This window comes from Pavona decussata, unplaced genomic scaffold (genome assembly GCF_977016875.1).
Source record: "Pavona decussata unplaced genomic scaffold, jaPavDecu1.1 SCAFFOLD_168, whole genome shotgun sequence".
NCBI lineage: Eukaryota > Metazoa > Cnidaria > Anthozoa > Scleractinia > Agariciidae > Pavona > Pavona decussata.
Genome location: NW_028145579.1, coordinates 72809 through 92045, shown reverse-complemented (window position 1 = coordinate 92045; position 19237 = coordinate 72809). Strand labels below are relative to the sequence as shown.

Genomic DNA, 19237 nt, shown 5'->3' with positions numbered 1-19237 from the left:
CAATGACACAGAGAGTATACAATTAATACTGATTCTTAATGTCCTCTTCCGGCCTATTGATATTGAGACAACTGCGGATATTGCGTCAAATCCGGGCACAAGCTTTGTTAGCTTTATTACTAGCTTTATTAGCTTATTAGCTTTGCTAATCCATAAACAATCTAAAATAATGCTGTTATCACGACACGGAAACGTCGTTCAATGCGATTGTTAGGTAAAACTTCTTACAACACTTAACTGCTAGAAATAGGGGCACCAATCACACGAATATAAATTTCTTGACATTAAAATGACACACAGAGTATACAATTTACACTGATTCTTAATGTCCTGTTTCGGCCTATTGATATTGAGACAACTGCGGATATTGCGTCAAATCTGGGAACTACCTTTATTAGCTTTATTACTAGCTTAATTAGCTTATTAGCTTTTCTAATCCATTGACAATCCAAAATAATGCTGTTATCACGACACGGAAACGTCGTTCAATGTGATTGTTAGGTAAAACTTCTTACAGCACCTAACTGCTAGAAATGCCATTAACACGAATATAAATATCTTGAAATTAAAATGGCTCAGAGAGTATACGATTAACAATGATTCTAACTGTTCTCTTCTGGTCTATTGATATTGAGACAGCTGCGGATATTGCGTCAAGTCTGGGCACTAAGTAAGAGGTGAATGTCTCAGAACGCAGTTTTGACCTATAAGAGGGAGAAGGGGGAGGCGCATAATGAGAATACCGTTTTGATTATGACATGGGTGGGTACTTTCTTTTCGAACACGAAGGCTTATGTTTACCCTCAAACTTCGACTACTTCTTCTCCCCCTCCACACAACACTCCTACGTTTTTTATTACCCCTTTAGTAACCGTTGACATTTTAAATACATCACTGCATGCACAGACAGGTAAAAATGTTCAACACGTACTGTCATTGATATAATATCCACAAAGGGAAGCTTTATTTTCAGTTGATGCAAGATGTCTGAAGAGTACCATCTCCCGTTGCAGTTTTGCCTCATTCTATTCACCCTTGTGCTGTTTATGCAAAGCACTGAAGGTACCTACAATCAATTTGCGTTTTATTTTGTTCTATGATATTAATGACAGGTTTTTTAATTCGTTCTCGACTTGGCCTTCAACAAAATTTTGGGGGTGGGGTGCACATGTCCAACATACAGGAAATAACTGTATAAATAAATTTAATCCATTTCAACTTAGGTCTTAGGTTAACACAATTTATGATTGTATTTTGCTTTTTTATAATAAATTATCCCTGGCTACAGCGTATTTGGCCTTTAATTTCCAGCTGGTCAGTTTGACAAAGATTTAGGTTTTGGACGCACATGAATGGCGGAAACTACACTTAAAAATTGTGCAAAAATGTTACTGACAGACATTTTAGCGCCAAACACGAACAGTCATTAGCGAACTCGTTTCCTTTTCTTTCTTTATTCACAGCGGCTAAATTCAAGACAGGAAAAATCAACGTGACAACAGCCAATCCAGGACTTTTTGCTTGCCAGAAGGTCTCTTTCACGCAGCCTTTTGGCGGAAAGGAAGTTAAGGTGTTCGCTTCATTTGGGCATTCAGTCAAAAACCCATCTCGTGGTAATGGTGGCGCAATTTGGGTGGGATCAGAGGAAACGAGTCAATTTACAACCTGTATTTCCGAATACGGTGACGGTTCCAATGGAACTGCGGAAGTGAACTGGATCGCGGTCCAATCTGTTCCTTCTGGCGCTCAAGTAGGAACTACTGCCTTGAACTCTTGGACCACTGGAACGGAGTGCAAAAAGATTGACTTCCCACAGGTCAGTCTAAGTTTCTGATGAATTTTCAGTTTCCAGAGATAAGCGCGTGTAAAGTAACGGTGTTTTCTTGTCACCTGTTCAACACAGGAGGGGGGCTACAAATTGAAATTTTTGGTGGGGTGGGTGGCTCGGGTGTCCAAACCCTGAAACTATCGCAGACCAAACTATGTAATTTTTTGGTACTCTTTTTCAAATTTAGACCTATTTTCAGACTTGTTCTTTCGAATCCATACCCATTTTTCACTTTTCGAACAAATGGTTTGAAAACCATACCCCTTTGGTACCGCACGTAACTATATGACTTATATAGGGGAGCACCTTTTTCCACGGGGGAGGGAAGGTTGAGCAATCGCCAAACATTTTCTACCAGTCTTAGAGAAAACTTAAAAAGCTTTTTTAAAAAAAGCAGTGCATCAATTTCCAACTCTATTCACCAAAGTTAGTTATCCGTTACAGAATGTCAACCAAGCTCTTGAAACACTCATCGTCAACATTTAGTTTTCGCTGGCAATATGCAACAGCATCTTTTCCTAACTGGTCTGAAAAGCTGCATTTTTGAGCTCATGTCTTAAACGCCCGCAAGGCAGGGTAGGATAGAAAGGGAGGATGGAAAGGCTATGGCCAATAGGTCTGCCCCCTACCAGTTGGGACTTTAAGCCGCAAATGTTATTTCAGTTTGTATATTTATCTCACTAATTTATAGTGTACCCAATTAGGCTGCAGTACTAAATACTTCAATACTTAAAGGTGTATTAGCGACGGGCACGTGCAGATGAGGCCAAGTTGATAGGATAAAATTAAACTTGACCCATCCGCTAATGTTTCAAAGTCAAAAAGGTCTTCGCATCTCTCCCCTATCCCTCTCCCCCTTATCAGCATATAATGGGTGCCAAAAGTTGTTTTGTGGTGGAAGAGAAACCGGGGAGGGGGATTTCTTCCCTATATTTACCTATATTTACGTTTACGTTTACCTTTACCTCTACCTAAAAAAGGGTATTTTGGACTGGAGCAGGGTCATGGTTTGAAGAACCAGGTCACACACCCCCACCAAAAATTCCGAGGAGTAACCCCCCCCCCCCCCCCCCCTCCATTCCTCGGGGAAAAGAGAAAATAATGTATGACGGACCTATCATCCCACATGCCAATAAGCAAAGCATCAATTTTCTCAAAATCTTACTCAAAACCTGGTCTCAGTCACAGTCATAGTGTCCGAAACTGCTCAACACAAGCCACGTACGATTTCTGTAGCTAGGAATTTAGAATCAAATTCGAATGGCGTTTTGTCAAAATTGTAATAATTGTTAAAATTTTGACAAAACGCAAGCATGGCAAGTGAAATTATTTCCTATCTTCACTTTTATATCATGGGTAACAAATGACGCTATGTGTGCCCCTCCCCCCTCCCCCCACCCCTCCCCCAAATAAAATATCCTCAATCGCATATAATCATACACTTGTGCCATTTATGCAACTGGTAGTTCTTTATTTATATTATCCTTAGCTGGTTAATTTAATTAATGTTTGATTTCCCAGCGATTTTTGTCTGCGCCAACTATTCTTGCAACCACAAGTCACCAGTCTCCGGGGAAACCTCAAGATGCTATGGCTGTGTGGATTAACAATCAGAGTGAGGAAAGTTTTACGCTATGTCTCAGAGAAACCAGGATTTTTGATGGCCTACACCAAAACATCAAAATTGTGAGTAATTTATTAACTGTTGTTTCCAGCGTAAGATATCGCTAACTCGTCTCAACTCCAGCCGAGATAATCTATAAGCGAGCGGACTTTCACATAGATCTACCGACTATCATCGCGTTTACACCACCTCCTCCCTGCTAGCAGAGTGGATGAAACTACACGAGCGTTGTAATTCGAACGCACTCACAGTGTCAAAATGTAGAACTAATTGGACGTTTTAAGATCAGTTTTTTTCCGACCATGTATTTATAAATTATAATTACAACCACTAGATTTAATATTTACGTTTTTTATGCCCAGTTGTAAAAACACTATTGTAACCCAGTACCAAATTTAAGAGAAAATTTTTTTGGACTTTTGAGCATTGGTAGATTTACCGCAATTCACTTTTTTTTTTTTCAGTTCAATGGTATTTTTCGTTAATAAATTATTACTATTGTTGTTCTAAGATATAATTAAAATCTAATTTTGCTTTTGAACACACATGCTTAATCCAAAAATATTGCACTGACTCAATCTACTGTAGTCTTTCACTTATAAAGAAATTACCCCGCTCTGGTTTTAGGTCAAGGGAAGAAACACAAGTCAAAATGACAACGACAACAAACGTAAACAAAAATATACACAACTAAGCACTTGCTTGGCTCATTTGATGTCAGACAGACAAATTAGACTTGATAAAAGGGCCTTAAATCAAATGGAAGTAGGAAAAAAGGTCATAGTCGAGAAAACAATAGTTGACTTTCCTATTTGGTCATCTTTATGATTGCCTTGCAGAACTGGTTAGCATTTACCAACCTAAATCTCGAGAACTTTACCTTGACTGGCAGCTTACTGTTTGCGAAAAATAACTCTCTTCCTCAACAAGAAAACTTCGCCTTCTGTAAGGTAAGAAGTGATCAGTAGAAAAAGTATCATTGTTTATTCATTCATTTCTGATTTGTTTGTTTGTTTCGCTGATTAAGACGAGATCAGAGTCCTGACGTTCTCAGTAACCTAATCCAATCTGTTGTACGCCCTCAGCCCAGTTGGCAGACAAGTTCCTTTTGAATATGATCTGAACCATTATAAAAGCAAATGCTTGTTCTTGTGTCTGATAAAAGCTATATTTTTTTGTTACAGAAAATCAACTTCACAGAGCCATTCTTTGCTCCTCCTGTGGCAGTAGTGACGCCAAAACGCATTTACAACAACAAGAGTTCGGGGCTGTCTACAGGGTCAGGATGTGACGCAATTACCGCCTGGATTGAGGTAAGGTGTTTTTGTTGTTGTTGTTGTTGTATTTTCTTTAGTTTAAGTGTTTTTGTTGTTGTTGTTGTTGTTGTTGTATTTTCTTTAGTTTAACCATTTAATCAAGGGTAAAAAATAGTAATGTTTGGAGCAACTGGGTCAGCTTTTCTTATATTTTTATGATTTGCACAAGCAAGTCACCAATCTATCGTTTCATGCAATACTTCATTGACTTAAGTGAATTTAATAAGAAGCATGTTACCCTTACATCAATGGAAGACGTCCACGCTCGGGAAAAAAACCTTTTAACTCTGAGCACTTTAGAAGTCTGAACACTTTTGACGAGGGAAGGTTGATTGAATGTGCGTCCCTTAGCTGAGCACCCTCTCATTAATTCCGTGAAACCTGGAGGGATGTTCTTTCCCTCATGAAATTGACATCAAATCAAAACCAACAATTAGGCAAGGACTTTATGACTTTACATGTAAATGACGTCAACGAAGCGGCAATAACATCTTCAGTGAAGAACTGGAAAAATAAATACGATGTTTACAGTGGCATGTATGATTATTATGTACAAAACAGTCACTGAAGTTTGTAGCTTCCGTTTGCAGATTAGGAAAATAAAAAAATAAAAAGATTATTGAAATGATACAAAAGATACAGATGTTTTAAATAAGCGCGGGCACTTTCCTTTAATCACCCGCCCTAGGTTTTACTTGTCACATTGTGTTGGAAGCTATATTAAGCAAAATTTAATAGATATATTTCATTTTAGCACACGTCTACAAAAGAGATGGAGATTTGTGTGAAAACCTATGACAGAGACTTTAGTAAAGACACCATTGAAGTTGATTACCTGGTTATTGGAGGTTCGTAAAAACAGTGGCAAGTGAAGAACAAATACGAGTTAACCTCTTCTGTTCTATTCACTAAATATTTGTCTTTTAAATTCGTTCTCCAGCTTGCCGGTCACACATGACACATATGACACTATTACACTTCTTAAAACTGACGTAGGAAGCGAAAAAAAAAAACAGCCTTTACAGTCAATTTTGTCGGCGTCTGACATCTGCAAAAGTTCTACACTAGCTACAGGGCCTTTTAATTAGGTTCCTTGTGGTTGCCAATCAAGAATCACGAGTCTGTTTTTTCTCAAATCACGAATCACAAGTAAAGCGATGTATACTGTTGGCAAACATTTTGTTTTTGTCAATCAAATGCGCCCATCAAGATTCAACTGTTTCTTTCAATGGCCAATATAGGCCTCTCATTGCTAGTAAAACAATATTGAGCAGGAAGTCTAAGAAACCTTTCTAGGCTTATCTATAAGAGCCTTCCTAACTTGCTTACAAAAGACAGTACTCATTCGATGATTGAAATTACAGCATTCTACAGATTTATGATTGGACTACCAAGACAGTTTTCATCTATCCTGGATAACTAACTATACACAGAAAGAATAAGTAAATCGTATGGAAAGAAAACATTTAATCGATCTATGTTTAATTTGAAAGAACAAAACTTTTTACCTGAGCTTAAACGTTGATTTACAGTGAAGTTGTTTGAGATCACTTGAGTAACTATTAAATACATCTACTCCATTATATTTTTGGACATTTCATGAATTGTATATTTTAATCTATTTTGTGTTGGAACCTGGAGGTCGCCGATTAGTTGATTTGCATTTAATTTCAGTTCAATACATTGTATGTCCAAGATGTTGATTTTTTTCCTAGACATATGCACCAGGGTTGACAAGACCTTTCACGGTACAAAAGGTGCCGTTTAAAATTACGCACTTAAGATATTCATCTGGGAGGGTTAAGTTTCCATTTCCGGTAAATTTGTTGGCTGTAATTTTGGCCAGGCTGTGTTTCTAGGTACGTAAAAACAAAACTACTTCCATTATTCTCACTGCTCGATGCCAATGTTAGTGTACTTCTAGTTTGCTGAGCTAGCTTATTTTTGCTCCAATCAGATGTCGCGTGTAACCGCTTTACCATCCTGTTACTGCAGCCTCAAGTCTTGCCCCCATTCCCCCTTCCCTCCCATCAAAAGGTACTTTTTTTCTACTTGACGAATAACTACAGTAACTTTTTTCTTTCTCTTGAACACTTTTTCTAGATTTGGATCCCTGTTTAGACGTCACTTGCGACTACCACTGTTTGTGTAAGGCTTTTGGACCTCATGATGCTCGTTGTGTAAGCGTTGACAATTGTCCATCCTTTCAAGAACCAATCTGCTCTTCCAACGGCACTACATATGACAACAACTGCCTGTTTGAACAACAAATGTGTCTGCTGCAATTGAAGTTTACAGTGCAACATCCTGGTAGTTGTGAAGGTATGTTCATTTACAAGTACGTTTAAAGACGATGCCTACTAATACAGAAGTATTTTTGCACAGTTTATGACTATGCGGGAAAAGCAGATCTTGGAATGGGATACTGGAATCCAGACAGAAAATTGGGGACAGCGGAGCATTTTATTTTTAGAGATAATTAAGCAACAATTATTTAAAAAAGAGGGGAAAAAGCAGTAATATACAAAGCAATGTATGGCGGGGTTTTTTTTTTTTCCCTTTTGTTTTTTTCTTCTTCTTTTTTTTTTAAATTGAAGCTTTAATCTCTCTGAGAAAAGCTTGGTTACCCTCAAATTTTCTTCTTGGGTGCAAAGAGCACTTGCTAAGTTCTGCTTTCTTCTTATAGTTTTAAACCGTCCAAAAATATTCCTGTATTAGTAAGCACCACCCATAGGAAACCCAAGTATCTTGAGATGCGCAGAACGTATGCGCAGCAACAAAAGTAGCCACCAAATTAATTCCACTTATGTCTTCAGAACACATTGGGCACAGAAAGATGTTTTAAACGAAACAAACAAACATTGATCCAAATAACAACAGGCAAAACGGGCCAAGAGAGTGTCGCTGCTGTGATATAACATTCCTAGTTTAAGACGCAGCATCATTTCATGAGGATGTGCTGTATTTTCAGCTATCAGGTTAAGCCATTTCTCACTTATGTTTATTATGACAGCTCAGTTAACTTTTCGCTCCAACGTGTTTTTTGCGGTTTTGTATCGTATCGACGATATGTCCCTCTCGTTTACCGAACAGTGCCGTCTATCATCCGAAGATTTCCGAAGAAAGTTCGAGTGATTCCAATTTCTTTCGAGACATAACAAACACTGCTTTACCATCCAAGAAAAAACTTGTGAGGAGCTCCAGAACATCTTCGTTAGCATAGCAGCGAATTCTCTTCACGGTTATTGGCAAGTGATTACAAGTAATATTCACACTACATACGTAGGCAAAGATTAGCCATCTTAACAGACTCAGATAAGACTTTTCTTAGCGTTTCTCAGCTGTCAGTTAAAAAAATTGACATTTTTCAGCTATCAATTGTATTAACCCCATGGAGACTCTTTGTGGGGTACAACTTCACTCAGGAGCTTGTATCTTAATACAGCGAGCTGCATTCCGTTGAAAAAACTTCAAAAATTTTGCAAAGGTGTATTCTCACGCACTTCAAACTACAAGTAACTTTCGTTTTTTTCCAAAACGTACTTTCTACCGATAAGAGTAGAAAGAAAAGTCGAACTTAACTCGTAGTTGTTATTAGCTAATATTTGATTAATTGTTTCTTTGTGTATATCACATATTTTATGTCCACGCGTAAAAGCTGGTCTATGCCCTTTTTTTAAAGGATTTCCATTTCAACGCGGTCGCCGACACATGCCTCACATTCCATCCCTGGGGTACTCCCACTGCGAAGTAATTCGTTTCCAACCTTACGTTTTCTATCCTGACAAGCCCATTGAAGTGCAGATTACTGTCAATCACATTGGTACCTCTGACAAGTCCTATGTCCATGATGCCACCGTTTCTTGGGTTGAACAAGTAAATTACCATCAATTCACTGCCTGTGTGATGGCGGCTGGATTTAACGAACGTCAATCCAAAGCTAACGTGACAGTAGATTGGATGGGCTACCAAGGTGCTCCGGTGGGTGGTATTAGTGGAGAGACGCGCGTATCACAATGGTGGACTGGGACGACTTGTGAGACCGTGAACTTTCCTTGGGCAAGTTATTTGTTGTAATGGTTGTTGAGCGGGATTTTACAATAGCTACATTAATGAACAGCGGTAACGAACAAAACGGCACCGCTCGGTATTAACGGATTTCTGTTGAGTTGCAACTATTGAGGAGTTATACATACCAGTTTGAACAGCATAAATGCTGGAGAGTCTTGATTTATTTAATTATTTTCGTTGACTTAAAATACCGTTCCACGTAATCAAAGCTTGGACGGTATTTCATTAGGGCTTTTTTTTCAGTTTCAAAAGTTACAATAAGATTAAAATTTTCACTCGTGACCACTTTTTGATGTAACCCCAATCAGACACGTATCACCTTGGGTGCTGATCTCCTAATCTAACCTAAGTATTAAGGCAGCAGTGAAAACACTAAACATTTCAAAACTGATACAACGAGTTGTCTAAACTGCGATTCCAAATAACTTACGAGCATAAGGCGCCATTATGGCACCTTTATCTAGTGATGTCGAAACGTGCCCTACAATAAACCACGTCGTGTGACAAAATGTCTCGGAAAAAAGCTTGGCGTGTGAAACTTCGGTCTCGGTTGAACGTCAGTGCGTTACGCTGAATGTCATATAAACTCCCTATTCTTCTTCTAAGAAGTTTGTGCCCCCCACCACCACTGAAAACAATTAAATTACTGTAAAGGTAGCGTTTTTACCAACTTGGCCGTACACTAATTGTTCTGCCATCTTAATTTTTCCCTCAGGGGACGTTTTCAAAGAAACCTTCGGTTTTTATTACCGCCGCTCACCACCACGCCGGACTGAGGAGAGACGCTGCAAGTGTTTGGTTGGAAGACATCACGCGATCTTCTCTGAAAATATGTTTGAGGGAACTGCAAAATTATGCAGGCTCCCACGAAGACATTTACGTTGTAAGTATTCCAGATCTTTTTTTTATGGTCTTTCTTTAAATTTTTTGAATTCACCTAAAAGGATTTTTTGTTATGGTGTCATTGCACTACTTCCAGGATTCTGCAGCTTTTTGTTTTCTTGTGCTTATTAAAGCTTTTGTTATTTACTCCCCAATGGGATTTCACAATTTGAATTTCCAGGTAAACGGAATGAATTCTCCTCAGTTTCAGGCGCTACATGTCCGTCGTTGGACGTAGGCCTTCCCAATTGACCTCCACTGGACCACGTTTTGCGCGACACGGTGCCAGTGCTTTAGGAAACTATCTAAGTCGTCCCTTCATCTCGTCCTTGGTCTTTCTCGGTTCCTTGTGTGTTCCCGGGGCGTCCAGAACGTAATTCGGGTTGTTCAACGGTTATCTGTTCTTCTCGTCACAAGACCAGCCCAATTCCATTTGAGTTTGCTTATCGTTTTCATTATACCTCGTACTTTGTTTTTTTCACGTATCCTTTGAGCTGCGATCTCGCCATGTGATGATTAATGAATTCTCTTATTTGCAGTAAAATGCCACAATCACGGCAAATCGACTAGCAGATTTATCATCCAATTTAATATCTATCTTTTTTATTGAACTTTAAACCGTGTGTTTCTTCACCCTAAATTCACTCTCTTGGTTTTGTCCCTCTTTCCTCTTTTGTAGAAATGGTTGGCATTTTCGTCGCTACACAAGCCTGTCTTCTCAGAACTCAATTCAGTTTATTTTGCAAACTCTCACCGCCCTCCTGCTGATTTCAATGACGCATTCTGCAAGGTCAGTGAGTTTGATTTATCATCAGTATAGCATTTACAATACATGTAGCCCATTTTACAGCTGTGTGTTTTGTGACCTGGCCTTTGGTTGGAAGCGAGGCTGGAGTAAAACCTGCCCCTTAGTGGTTTTCAAATGAAAATGAAACTAGTGAGCATAAGAAAAACGTGATGGCAGTGAAGGTTGTAACAAAACAAAGTCAGTTCCAGCTTCGCTTCTACCCAAAGCCCGGGTCATTGGGCGCAGAACTATAAAAATGGGCTATAACAATATCTCAAATGGGCGTAATTTTCTCCTGAAATTTCATTATCACTAAAGCAATTTTATTGAGTTTCCTATCGTTCCAGTGTTAAAGGGCTAATCCGCTATAAATCTCTTGCTTTCTCTTAGGATATCCACTTTGTTAAGGTGTATAAAAATGCCCCGAGCGTTTTTGTATCAGCAAATCATTCCTCTACTGGTGGAAATCAAGATCCTATGCACAATTCCATAACACCTTGGGTAGAGGTAAGTCAACGACACCAATTTATTCCACTGTATATTCATTACTTAGCTTGTTGTTGTCAAGCTTGTTGTTTAAAAAGAAGAAAATTCCCCAATAAGCAATTAGAAATGATAAACGCATTTTTAATTTTAACTGATTACGTCTGAAGTCCTTCATTCTGTCCAGACAATGGCCGTTTTTATGTTAGAGACGTCAAAGCCGTCTGGTATAAAAACGGGACGCATAAAGGTAGACGAACTAACATAAATTTCTTTCTGAATTTTTTCTTTTTTTTCAGGAATAAATGCTAACTCTTGGCAGTCGTCTGTGGACGAGTCAGGGCTAAATGCGTCCCAGTAAGGGCGTCCCGTTTTTATACTAGACGCATTTAACGTCTGTCAAGTGCGTCTAAACGACGCACTTAACTAACGACGTTAAAGTCGTCAGACGTTAAATGCGTCTGTCTTATTTACCGTTTTTATACGACTCGAGACGACTTTAACGTCTCAGACGACTATAACGTCTCTAGCATAAAAGCGGCCAATGGTAGTAATCGTTAGTACCTAAAACTTTTCCAGTAGCCTTTTCTTCACAGCACCGCATCATACTACGAATCATGTTGAAGGGCCGATGCTTTTTCTCCTGCATATATATCCTCAAAAAAAAAATGTTGAAGCTAAATGAGGATAAGAATCTGCAGCTATTAAAAGACAAATCCCATCCTGTGATGAAAAGAGTCGGCGGATAGCAGTGTATGAGTTCTGTTATCAACGTCATCCAATAGACTGTATCTCTCTCAGAAGCCGTGGAACGAACTATCTGTAGCCCACTTACTCACTCACTCATAAAGGACCCTATATTTACCTTAAGTGGCACAGTCATCAAGTTGCTTATTTAGTCGTGGCCACAAATACTAAATCAACGTACAAAGTAAAGGAGGCATAATTTAAATATTTTTGTTCTATTTCGCAGTACATCAACACGACAGGAGCACGAATTTGTTTAAAGGAGTTGTACGTGTCAAAGTATGATCCACTTTCTATATCATACACTGTCTTGTCAGGTAGGAGTATAGAAATAGTTTATTGTCTAACAAGAGAAACCATTATTCTCCACCAAATAGGCAAATGGCAAGCAGTACTGAAAAACGTAGAAGGAAACCAATGGACTCTATACTAATCCAAATTTACCACCAGATTCAACTTGGCCTTCAACAATTTTAAGCATAAACTGTATTATGAGTGGATATCAATGAACAGACGCTCTCAAGTCGAATTATTCAGAAAACACTGTATTGATTCCTGCCAACGGGCGTCAAACCAATGCCTCAAAGTTGCTGGTTTGTTGATGTAGCATTTTCTCTTACGGTACTTACTGTTACCCTATTTTTTAGCCTTGTCAACTTGCCCGCTTTTAAAAAGACAAGGGTAGCAGGAGTAACATAACACACAGGTTTCGTTTAATTACTGATTGAGTACCAGAAGAGGATCACAGCTAAATCGGAGGAAGTAAGAGAAGTTCCTAATGAATTTTACTTGATCTTCTTATTACAGACATATGCAAACCAGGCTGGAGTTACTTCGGTGGTTTCTGCTACTTTACAAGCTCCGCTTGCGCCTCATGGCTGACTGCTGAATCAAGCTGTTCTGCAATGAGCTCAAATCTGGTAACGATTCACAACCAAGAAGAAAATGTGTACATTCAGCATCGCAATAATGGTGAACGAAGCTGGATAGGTCTAAATGATAGAAGTGTAGAAGGATCATTTGTTTGGACAAACAAGGAAGTAAGCAGTTTTAGGTTCTGGGCGCCTAGACAACCAAACAACTGGAGAGAGGAAGACTGCGTGCATACGCTTGGTGTCAAGCATGGTTATACTTGGAATGATGTGTCGTGTGATAACTGTTACAACTTCACTTGTTTCACAGGTAAATTTCTATACGTATTTATGTCCAGCATAACCGTTAAAATAGCACATTTCAGCCAGTCTATGATAGGTTTATGACTGTAAAATAAGGGTTTTTCCAGTAACATTTATGATTTCGAAAATTACTTAAGATGAAGAGTTATATAACTTCCCGACTGGTCGCCGTGACAAACTTGCAAAAAAATATAAGCTAAACTTTTCGAATTCATTAGCGCGGCTTCAGGGTGCTCAGCGCCTGTTTATGCTCCTTTAAATGTAAAGCCCGCAGGGATTAAAAGTTTACTCCCAGACGACACTAATGTACAATTTTAGCCAGATCTTACAGTTAGGGAGAATTATTGCGAAAACAAATTATTCAACAAGGGAAGCAACTTGCTATAAAAGTGTGCATAAATTATTTACCTGCAAAATAGATAAACTTTCACTGCGACCACCAACTGCAGTGTGTACAGATGTATCATAAATGTGAGTTTGACAGTGAGGCTTGTAAAAAGTACGGAGGGCACGCCAATTTCTTGGCGTAACTTTGGGTTTACGTGGGATGGCAACCTCCCGTGGTAAAATATTATAACCAATTATGCCAATAATTCTAATTTAAAGCGTTCATTACATCATAGACCAGTCAGTAATCATGCGCACCTTTATGGGACACTCCCCAATTCCAGTTCAGTTTTACTTGCTTGTGGTGATGATCTGATAGTGATGGTAATTAGAAGTATAATATATCACTGGGAACTAGGAAAATAAGGATGATGGTGATGATGATGATGATGATGATGATGATGATGATGATGATGATAATGATGACGATGATGACAACAACAATAGTTTATTAGAAAAAAGGATTACGCCGATTTTCAATTTTATGACTAATATACTATCGTTTACTTTCCCGAAAATGTCTCAGATATAGACGAGTGTTCTACCAACTCATACGGTTGCGATGTTAATGCATCGTGCAGTAATGTGCAAGGATCATACACTTGTACATGCCAAGCTGGATATTCAGGCGATGGGAAAACGTGTACTGGTAAGCTACTTCAGTTTTCTGTCTGTATGTTTCATTACCAAGAGATATTACATGCAGTTTTTGGCATTTAGTGCAATAGCGAAAAACTCGGTGATATTAAAATTCAGTTTATGCCATGAGTTAAGCATGCCCGCAAGGCTTAATGATCTTAAACTTTGAATGGTAAAGGCATCTGGAGAATGGTTACCATTAAATACTGGTTCTATTTCTTGACTGATTAATTTTACTCCTACTTTTCTCTTTTAGACACAGATGAGTGCTTTACTAACACCCACAGCTGCGACTATAATGCTTTGTGTAACAACACGCAAGGGTCGTATAACTTTGCGTGCAGACCTGGGTATTCAGGAGACGGAAAATCATGCGCAGGTAAAATAATAAACATGAGGGTTAGATTGCAACATTGTCCTTCAGAAAAAAAAAAACAAATCAAAATCAAGTGTCGGGTTGACTAGAAAAATGAATGTATAATGCAAAGATTTTTTCAAGAAGAAAGGGCATAATGTTTTCAAATTATTGCAGGTAGAAATTTCAAAATTATTATTTTTAAATGGTAGGTCTTGCATATCCTTGTAACCAAGATGATCGTCCTAAATTAACGTGTTACTGTACTCTGAAAAATGTAAATTTAAGTGCCCGAAATACAGTATTTATATTTAGTATTTTTTTTTTCGCCATCTATTACTCTACATACGTAGGAGGGGATCAACATAACTTGATGAAGCCCGTTGTACCCATCGCTAGATCGCTTGTACATACTTTAGATCTAGACTAACTATAAACTCGTCACGTACCTCTGCTCTGCGTATTTCTGCTACTTTCGGCTACGTTTTACGGACTTTTAAAAGTATATTTGTGTACGTCAACACAGTTTGATCTGTTCAGATTCTTCAGCTGAACATTTATTTTGTAGAAAGTTCAAGGCCTAAAATATCATTTCCCGAATTTCCGAATCACCGTTGTTGCTTCGAGAATTCTTGCTGCATGGACTTATTTCGGGAATCTTCCCTTTAAGTAACACATTTCCCATTCGAAAACAAAAGGAATTTGCTTTTCACTGTTACGAAAGTCGGTGACATTTCGCATAAAAAAGAAACGAACCGTTGGGTACTTTTTGAGTCCAGTACAATCATACGACCGGCCTTAAATTAATGATGATGATGATGATGATGATGATGATGATGATATTAATGATGATCGTGATTATGATGGTGATAATGATGATGATGATGACGATATTAATGATGATGATTATAATGATGATGATGATGATGATGATGATGACGATGATGATGATGATGATGATGATGATGATGATGATGATGATGATGATTCCAAATAAGGTTTATGGCAGTGATATTAAAGACCAATGTGCTAACGTTTGCTTTCCCCGAATATTTTGCAGATATTGACGAGTGTTCTACCAACTCACACAGCTGCGATGTCAATGCTGCATGTAGTAATGTGCAAGGATCATACACTTGTACATGCCAAGTTGGATATTCGGGCGATGGGAAAACGTGTACTGGTAAGGGACTGCAAAAACATTTTTTTTTTATTACTATAAAAACTTACTATAAAAACTGTAGACGAACCACTTGTCATTCAGAAAATGTAATGTCAACGGTCCAAAGCACTGCAGTATTTTTTATGCCATCAATTAATCTTCATACGTAGGAGGGGGTCAATTTACCTTCGTAAAGTCCGTCATGCCTTTTGCTGTTTGTTTCTACATATGAGACTGAATTACAACTCGTAATGTACCTCGCGAGGACTCGTCGCAAAAAAGAAGACAGCACTAACACCTAGATATTTCGGCTACGTGTTACGACCTTCTTAAAAGCGTATTTGTGCACGTCAACAAAGTCTGATCTGCAGAAAATTTCAGAGGCTAAAATCCGATTTCCCAAATTTTCGAGCCACCGTTGGCGCTTAGAAAATACTTGCTGGCCTTGTTTCTGGTATCTATGCTTGGAGTGACACACGAGATAAACTAACAACCGGAGTTAGGAACCGAGTTGGGAACTGAGTAAGGAGTTGGCATGCGAGTTAAACAAACTTTGGGCGATTTGGTTATTTGGTTATGGCTGTTTTTTGTTGTTGTTGTTGTTGTTGTTGTTGTTGTTGTTTTTCAAAGTAAATCGTCTTTGCATTAGCCTAGCCTCAGTTCCGATCAGCACTTTACCTCTAGACTAGGGGTTTCGCCTGGTTAGAAATAGAATGCCCTATTTGAAGTTGAACCAAGAATTTTGAAATCAGTCAGGTTATAGTTGGGATGACCACTCATTGCTCAACAACTTTCTTGTAATAACTTCGTTTTAATCGATCTAACAATGAATCAATGAAGCAGTTTACAACGAAACTTAAACCATGTTTTTCTAAGACTAAAGTTCAAATGTGAACGAGAGGGGCACGAGAAAGAGCGGAAAAGATATTGCGAGCCCCGAAAAGAAAAGGATCGCTACGCAGTGTATGTGTAGCCTCTGTTGGCGTTTTCATCCACTCCCGCTCCTCTCTCCTCTCCTTTGCTTCTTTTCGCACCCCATTAGGTTTCGCGCGCGTCCCACGCTGTCGCGGAAAGAAAGGTTTGCTGAATTCAAAGGAAATAAGCAAGTCATTAAGCGATCTGAGGCTATTAATATGTACTTGAAATCTGGATCGTGGCAAATCTCAGACATCGAAATTAATTTTAAGTCATGCAAAGGTCTCAACCTCAGGTTTTCACAGGCTAATGATGTCGGGAAAGCTCAAGTGGTCAAATACATAGTTGTTTATCGCCACTTTTAAAAGGGCCGCTGATCAAAAGAAGTATTGCCAAAACGAGCAATTCAAACGCGATTTGGATGATTTTTGGCCGAGATATTGTAGAGCGAAGGTCTTTGATTTTAGCCGTGAATAATGTATTGTATTTATACCGTGTTTTGGACCCTAAGAAAACGCAACAGCTACAAACTCTTGAGAGAGATCCTGTGGTGCGCCTTTAAAAGTTTGACTTCGATAGATTGAAAATCGCAGTGAACAAATATGAAGGCGAGATACGAGCCCGAGGCGTTCCTGCTGTTTTCAGCCTTCGGCCATACTGTCCTGTTGGCGATGAATCTTTTAATTGGTTTCGATCTACCTGAAAATTGCTGTGTTTCTGAACCACAATGGTGACTTTCAGGGATGAACCTGGCAAAATCAAACAATCGCATGGAAGTGTGGCCAGCTGAGGTGAAAGACGCCGACTTAAGGAATTTACCACATAAAGTAGGTTTAGTGAGCTACAGGAGAGCTAAAATCACAGTCTAAAAATGTACAGTGTTTACGTTCTGGCGTAGATATAATATTCATACAGTGGGATTATGGACACTTTCTACTGATGGATTCCGACCTGGCAACTGTTACAGGTACGCAAGACGTTTTTCTCTCCCCAGATGAAAGAAAAAGCCAATCAGTACATATATACCTAATCGATATATGGGTTCCTAACTCGGTTTCCAACTCGGTTCCTAACTCGGTTCCTAACTCGAAAGATAGGTAATATTCATACAGTGAGATTGTGGACACTTTCTCTCCCCAGATGAAAGAAAAAGCCAATCGGTAAATATATAGCTTATCGATATATGGGTTCCTAACTCGGTTTCCGACTCGGTTCCTAACTCGGTTCCTAACTCGAAAGATAGGTAATATTCATACAGTGAGATTGTGGACACTTTCTCTCCCCAGATGAAAGAAAAAGCCAATCGGTACATATATAGCTTATCGATATATGGGTTCCCTAACTCGGTTCCTAACTCGAAAGATAGGTAATATTCATACAGTGAGATTGTGGACACTTTCAGTTCTGATGGATTCCGACCTGGCAACTGTTACAGGAACGCAAGAAGTTTTTCTCTCCCAAGATGAAAGAAAAAGCCAATCGGTACATATATATCTAATCGATATATGGGTTCCTAACTCGGTTCCCAACTCGGTTCCTAACTCGAAAGATAGGTATCCTCGTGACACACTCGCCGATTCGAAAACAAAAGGAATTTGTCTTATAGTGTGACGAAAGTTTATATAGGTGACATTTCGATAAAGAAACGAACTGTTGGGTGCTCTCTGATTGGAGTACATAAACTGAAATAGAAACAGAAAACGAACTTTAAAATAAACATTCCTCATAGTAATTTTATAAACGAAAAATTGCTTTTCGTGTCTTCGAAGATAACCGCGGTTGTAAATTTCAAACAATCGACATCGACAAACCGGGTGCTTCCTACATTTCTATCGATAGCTAAATTGACAAGCTTGTCTCCTTTTTACAGTGACAAGCAAATTCCTATTCCTTCTCTAGGCCATTATACTGTAAATCAATGAACGAGTTTGACTCATCACTGCTTCGAAAATTATTCCACTTTGCGAAATAGACAGTCACATTGATGCAAGTCGCATAGCTAAACTCTGTCGAAACGGAAACGCAAGGAGATACAGAAGGATGTTAATTTAAGTTTAGTCTAAAAATAATAAGACTACCTTTTTGCATTTTGACCCTTAAAACAGCCATCGTCAGTTAGAGAATAAGTTAATTAGGTGTCTTGACAGCGAAAGTCAGAAATAGTCAGTCAAAAAACCATTTATCTATCCGGTCAAATGAAGTACAAAAAAATCTACTTACAAGTTTTAAAACCATCGTTAGCTCATGGTTATATAACAGTCATATGCAGCTAAGGGTATTGCATTCTTCTTTTTACAGATATCGACGAGTGTGTCAGCGGTGTCCACGACTGCCACAGGTTTGCTTCATGTACAAACACTCTAGGATCCTTCAATTGCTCATGTAACCAGTCCTACGTAGGAAATGGAACACACTGCTGGCCGTCAGGTAAATACGTCAAATTGATCTCGCTGCATTTCAATTAGACACTTTGAAGGCATTCAACTTATAGAAGAGCATTTTCATGTTGGGTTAGTCTTTCAAATCGCCGGAATGTTTATACGGACGTGTAACAAAAGATATAAAATTTAACTTCTATACGCAAAAGAAATTAATAGTCTAAACGTAGTATCAACCTCATTTGTCGTTTGAAGCCCGATATCATCACAGCAGCATCCGAAATAGTCCCGAAAGATTGCATTTGAATCCCTCGCCAAACTCTGTTCCGTCCCATAGCACAGAAAGCTAGTCTCTCCTCCTTTCCGTCATCTTTATTTTTTCACATCCACTTATTTGCGATTGAGTTGCAGAGTTATTTCAATGTCCGTAAACCGGCCAAATTCAAAGGATCTCATCATTCTCGAAAGTGCAAAAATATAACCAAGAT

The 19237-nt window shown here is 38.7% G+C and overlaps 1 pseudogene across 1 annotated transcript in view; it reads left to right on the top strand.

The window, feature by feature from the left end:
• Positions 1-931: 931 nt before the first annotated feature.
• The window catches only part of LOC146464134 (uncharacterized), a 57922-nt pseudogene continuing 39616 nt past the window's right edge, over positions 932-19237 (top strand). The window contains exons 1-16 of the transcript XR_014868577.1: positions 932-1062; positions 1464-1816; positions 3350-3514; positions 4292-4402; positions 4637-4765; positions 5523-5616; positions 6872-7090; positions 8451-8825; positions 9559-9722; positions 10401-10511; positions 10899-11015; positions 11965-12055; positions 12546-12920; positions 13827-13949; positions 14196-14318; positions 15355-15477. The product of XR_014868577.1 is annotated as an uncharacterized LOC146464134 (transcript). The remainder of the gene's footprint in view (positions 1063-1463; positions 1817-3349; positions 3515-4291; positions 4403-4636; positions 4766-5522; positions 5617-6871; positions 7091-8450; positions 8826-9558; positions 9723-10400; positions 10512-10898; positions 11016-11964; positions 12056-12545; positions 12921-13826; positions 13950-14195; positions 14319-15354; positions 15478-19237) is intronic.